The sequence below is a fragment of the Scyliorhinus torazame genome, chromosome 12 (assembly GCF_047496885.1).
Source record: "Scyliorhinus torazame isolate Kashiwa2021f chromosome 12, sScyTor2.1, whole genome shotgun sequence".
Classification (NCBI taxonomy): domain Eukaryota; kingdom Metazoa; phylum Chordata; class Chondrichthyes; order Carcharhiniformes; family Scyliorhinidae; genus Scyliorhinus; species Scyliorhinus torazame.
In genome coordinates this window covers 161,408,164-161,413,851 of record NC_092718.1, presented here as the reverse complement: position 1 = coordinate 161,413,851, position 5,688 = coordinate 161,408,164, and positions in this window count along the sequence as shown.

The window sequence follows — 5,688 nt, the reverse complement described above, 5'->3', positions numbered from 1 at the left end:
AATTCGAATTGGCAATAACGGTGGCGCAGTGGCTAGCTCTGCTGCCTCACGCCGCTGAGGACCCGGGTTCAATCCCGGCCGGGGTCATTGTCCTTATGGAATTTTCACATTCTCCCTGTGTTGGTCTCACCCCCACATTCCAAAAAGATGTGCTGGGTAGGTGGATTGGCCTCGCTAAATTGCCCCTTAATTGGAAAAAAATTAATTGGGTTCTTTAAATTTTAATAAAAGGAAATGGGGCAACACGGTGGGTAGCATCGCTGCAGCGCCTGGCACCCAGGTTTGATTCTGACCGGGTGATTGTGTGGAGTTTGCACGTTCTCTCCGTGTCTGCGTGGGTTTAATAAGGACACCGGGAGCCCACATGGGGTTAAAATAAGCAGAGAATTTTATTTACAAACTATATATACACTTCCCAATATTGGGTTCATGCTTGGTCGGTGCCTTACTAGTGGTGTGGGGGAGGGGGGGCTTGTCCTCCCCAAGGAGCATGGGGAAGACGTGCATTCGCACTCCATCCCATAGGTCCCATGCGGATTATTGCAGTGAGTTTCCCCTGGGTGTTCCGGCTTCCTCCCACAGTCCAAGGTCTGCAGGGTAGGTGGATTGGCCATGCTAAATTTCCCCTTGGTGTCCAAAACGTTAGGTGGGGTTACTGGGTTACAGAGATGGGGTGGGGGTCGAGGTGGGGTGCCCTTTTGGAGGGTCAGTGCAGACTTAATGGGCCGAATGGCTCCTTTTGCACTGAAACCAAAGAGAAAATGCTGGAAAATCTCAGCAGTTCTGGCAGCATCTGTAGGGAGAGAAGAGAGCCAACGTTTTGAGTCCAGATGACCCTTTGTCAAAGCTATGATACAGAGAAAGTGGGAAATATTTATACTGTGGAGTGAGAATGAAAGATGAGCCATGGCCACAGAAACCCTGGGAAACGGGGTGCTAATAGCCACAGAAAACAGGGGGAAAGAGTGCTAATGGCAGTCGCCAGAGAGAACAAAAGGTGTGAAAGGCCAAACAGCAGACAAACTAACATCAGAGGGTAAACTGTGACAGATGTAGATGTGGGGGGAGGGAAAGGGGGAAGCAAATGGGGAAAAAGCGTCAGGAAAGGTGGATAAGATGGGGAGGGGGGGTTAAATATATATAAAGAAAGACAAGAGAGAAAGAAATGGTAAAAGACAGTTAAAATTAAATAGGATAAAAACAAATGGGTCGATGGGGAGCAGAGCTAATCTTTAAAAAAAAAATATTTTCCTTTTTCACATTTTCTCCCAAATTTACACCCAACAATAAACAATAATCAGTAATGAATGTAATGTTAATCACCATATCAACAGCAACGATCCCACCCTCCCACCAAACCCCAGACATTAGCCCGCATGTTAACATAAACAAATGACAAAAAGGAATCAGGAATCACCCATAGTCACCATTAACACACACAGTCCCCCTCCCCCCAGCCCCCAACCCCCCTAATGTTCGATGTGATCAAATTCTCGAAAGTGCAGAATGAATAACGCCCATAAATTGTAGAACCCCGCCATCCTTCCCCTCAGTTCAAATTTAACCTTTTCAAGCGTCAAGAATTCCAGCAGGTCCCTCGGCCACGCCAGGGCACAGGGTGGAGAGGTTGATCTCCACCCTAACAGGATCTGCCTTTGGGCGATCAATGAGGCGAAGGCTACAACATCTGCCTCCGCGCCGTTTCCAACCCCAGCTGGTCCGACACCCCGAATATGGCCTCCTGAGGCCCCGGGTCCAGTTTCACTTGCACCACTTTAGAGATTACCCTAAACACCTCTTTCCAGCCATCCTCCTGCTTTGGACAGGACCAACGTTCACACACTTCTTCTACCTCCACAAAGAGCAGGCTCACCCTCGCCCTTGTAAGGTGCGCTCTATACACCACCTGCAGCTGTATCAGCCCCAACCTCGCACACGAGGTGGAGGCATTCACCCTCTGGAGCACCTCACACCAGAACCCCTATCCCAACTCTTCCTCCCACTTTGCCTTGATCCCTTCTCGCGGCACCTTCTCCTCCTCCAAAATAGCCCTGTAAACCGCCAATACTACCCACTTCTCCAGTACCCCTGTCGTCAGCACCTCCTCCAGCAATGGGAAGCCTGCTCTACTGGGAAGCTCTGTATCTCCTTTCTGGCAGTGTCAAACCTGCATGTATCTAAACATTTCCCCCTGCTCCAGCCCATACTTCGCTCCCAGCTCCTTCAATCCCACAAAACTACCCCCAAGAAATAAATCTTTTAGTGTCCTAATTCCTTTCTCCTCCGATCTCCGAAAATTTCCATCCCACTTCCCTGGCTCAAATCTATGGTTAGCCCGAATCGGCATTTCCCTTGACCCTGCCCCAACCTGAAGTGCTGTCGAAACTGCCTCCAAATTCTCAACGAAGCTATTACTACCGGACTCCCTGAGTATCTCCCCGGGGCTATTGGGAGCGGCACTGTCGCTAGCGCCTTCAATCCCGACCCCCTATCCAAACTCTCCTACATTATGACCCATTGGGAGTCAATCTCTCTGACCCAGCTCTGCACCTTCTCCACATTCGCCGCCCAGTAATAGTACATAAGGTTCGGATGACCCAACCCCCTGCCTGCCTTCCTCTCTGTAGTAGCACCTTTTTAATTCTGGCCACCTTCCCTCCCCATTATGAATGAGGTAATCATCCCTTCAATCTCTCTAAAAAATGCCTTTGGCAGAAAAATCAGCAGGCATTGGAAAATAAACAGAAATCGCGTCAGCACATTCATTTTAACCACCTGTACCCGACCCGCCAGTGACAGAGGGAGACCATCCCACCTTGCCAGATCAGCTTTCACCCTCCCCACCAAACTAGAAATGTTGTACCTACGGAGCCCCCCCCCCAATCTCGTGCAACCTGCACCCCCAGGTATCTAAAGTGAGTCCCTGCCTTACGGAATGGCAGCCCCCCACCCCTGCCCCCATCCTTGGCCGAGACACCACAAAATATTTAATTTGTACCCTGAGAAAGACCCAAACACCCGAAGCAGCTCCAGTATTCCCCCTATTGACACATTTGGTTCTGACACATATAATAACAAGTCATCGGCATATAAGGACACCCTATGTTCTATTCCCCCCCCCCGCACTATCCCTTTCCATACCCCCAAACCTCTTAATGCGATGGCCAATGGCGTAATTGTGAGTTCAAACAGCAGGGGGGTCATAGGCTATCCCTGCCTAGTCCCACGGTGGAGAGGAAAATATTCTGAGCTGATGTTATTTGTGCGGACGCTGGCCCTCGGCTCCTTATATAATAGTTTTACCCAGTCCACAAATCATGGACCAATCCCAAACTGCTCCAGAACTGCCATCAAGTACCCCCATTCTACCCGGTCATACACTTTCTCGGTGTCCAATGCCACAACCACCTCTGTTTCCTTCCCCTCCGCCGGTACCATAACCATGTTCAATACCCTCCTAATGTTCGAAAAGAGCTGCCTCCCTCACACAAACCCCGTCTGATCTTCACCTATCACCTTCGGGAGGCACTCCTCTAGCCTACCTGCCAGTACCTTCGCCAATATCTTTGCGTCCACGTTTAAAAGTGATATGGGCCTATACGACGCACACTCCGTCGGATCCTTATCTTTCTTAAGTAACAGGGAAATCGATGCCTGCCCCAAAGTTTGTGGTAACACCCCCTTCCTATCGCCTCCTCAAACATCCGCACCATCAGCGGTACCAGCTTATTTTTGCATGTTTTATAATCCACCGGAAACCCATCCGGCCCTGCCACCTTCCCCGACTGCATCCTCCCAATTGCATCTTTTATCTCCTGCTCCACTATCACCCCCTCTAATGTAGCCCTCTTCCCCTCCCCTAACCTCGGGCACTCCAGCCCATCTAGAAATTCCTGCATCTCCCGGCCTCACCCAGGGACCTCTGACCTGTACAACCTCTCATAGAATTCCGTAAGACCTTATTAATCTGATCTGGAGCTACCACCAACTTCCCTGCCCTGTCCCTCATCTGGCCAATTTCCCTTTGCCGCAGCTGACCCGCCAACATATGGCCCGCCTTCTCTCCATGCTTGTTAACTGCTTGCTCGCCTCAATTGGCATACCGCCTTCCTGGTAGATAGTCGGTCAAAGCTCACCTGGAGTTCCTTCCTCTTTTTCAACTGCGCTGGGTCCCTATCTTCTGCATACCTCCTGTTTATCTCCAGCACCTCATCTATTACCCTCTGATGTTCCAACCTCTCCTCTTTGTGGGGGGTAGAGCTAATCATCTGAAGTTGTTGAATTTGATGAAGAGACCGGAAAGCTGTAGCGTGCCTAACCTGAAGATGAGATGTTGTTCCTCCAGTTTGCATTGAGCTTCACTGGAACATTGCAGCAGGCCAAGGACAGACATGTGCGCATGGGAGCAGGGTCTTGTGTTAAAATGGCAAGCAACGGGACAGTCAGAGTCCTGAACGCACACAGACCGAAGGTGCTCAGCAAAGCGATTACCCAGTCTGCGTTTGGTCTATCCAATATAGTGGAGACCACACTGGGAGTTCCAGCATCTGCAGCAATTTGCTTTTATCCTTCTGCACTGAAGTGATTCCATTCTATGATTCTAACCAACCGTGCCCGCAGTAACTCTGTTTTCCTGCTCCCTCATCACTTCTGTAACATCCTTATTTCTACTTTTGTCAATACTTCACTTGCTGTCTTTTCTAGAAAGTGGCCACTTATTTTAAACCTGTATTGCTTTTTGGACTCTTATCTCTGCATTTAAAAACCCATTAATCCATTCCAGCACTCTGCATTTCTAATGCTGTCACATCTCCCATCCTACTGAATCTAATGAGGTGTTTGTTCTGATGGCATCCTTCCAGTAACCCTCAGCATATGAACCCCAAACATGTCCATCTCCTTTGCTACTATCAGCTTTGCTGATTCCCAGTCATCATCTGGGAAATTTCCTCACACCCATCATATTCCTTAAAAAGCTGATCATTCTTGGCCTACCAAACACTGGCCAATAACACTTACAGCTGGACTTTCGGACGGAAGTTGCCCCATTTTCACAAAATTCCGATTAAACTTCGTGGATATTCAAGGCCACTCCACTGCTGGACTTCCTGTTTATATTCTCACTAACATGTGGGCCCACAGGGAACTGAACTGAGACTGGACACCCTGGACGACGTGGCTCACCCAGGACGATGTGGCTCACCAGGACGATGTGGTTAGCTGGGCGAGGAGCACTCAAGCCATCATCCTGGGCTACATTTGATTTCCAGTGCTGAGAGAATCAGCAATGACCCTAATCCATTGTGCCACCCAGGATCTTGGCTGAACTGCTACCTTAGTGTCGCTTGTTTGTATACGGACACATGTGTGGCAGCAGCAAAAGTCTAATGATGACCATGAAACCATTGTTGATTATCGTAAAAACCCATCTGGTTCACTAATGCCCTTTAGGGAAGTAACTTTGTCGACCTTACCTGGTCTGGCCTACATGTGACTCCAGATTCATAGCAATGTGATTGACTCTTAAATGCCCTCAGAGATGGGCAATAAATGCTGGCCCAGCCAGCGACGCCCACATCCCATGAACCAAAATGTTAAAAAATCTTCCCAGTATCTCATTCGAAAGGACAAAGCTTCACCTGCAAACCCACTGGGTGTTGGCAGATGTTCAACTATGGAAGGCGTCAC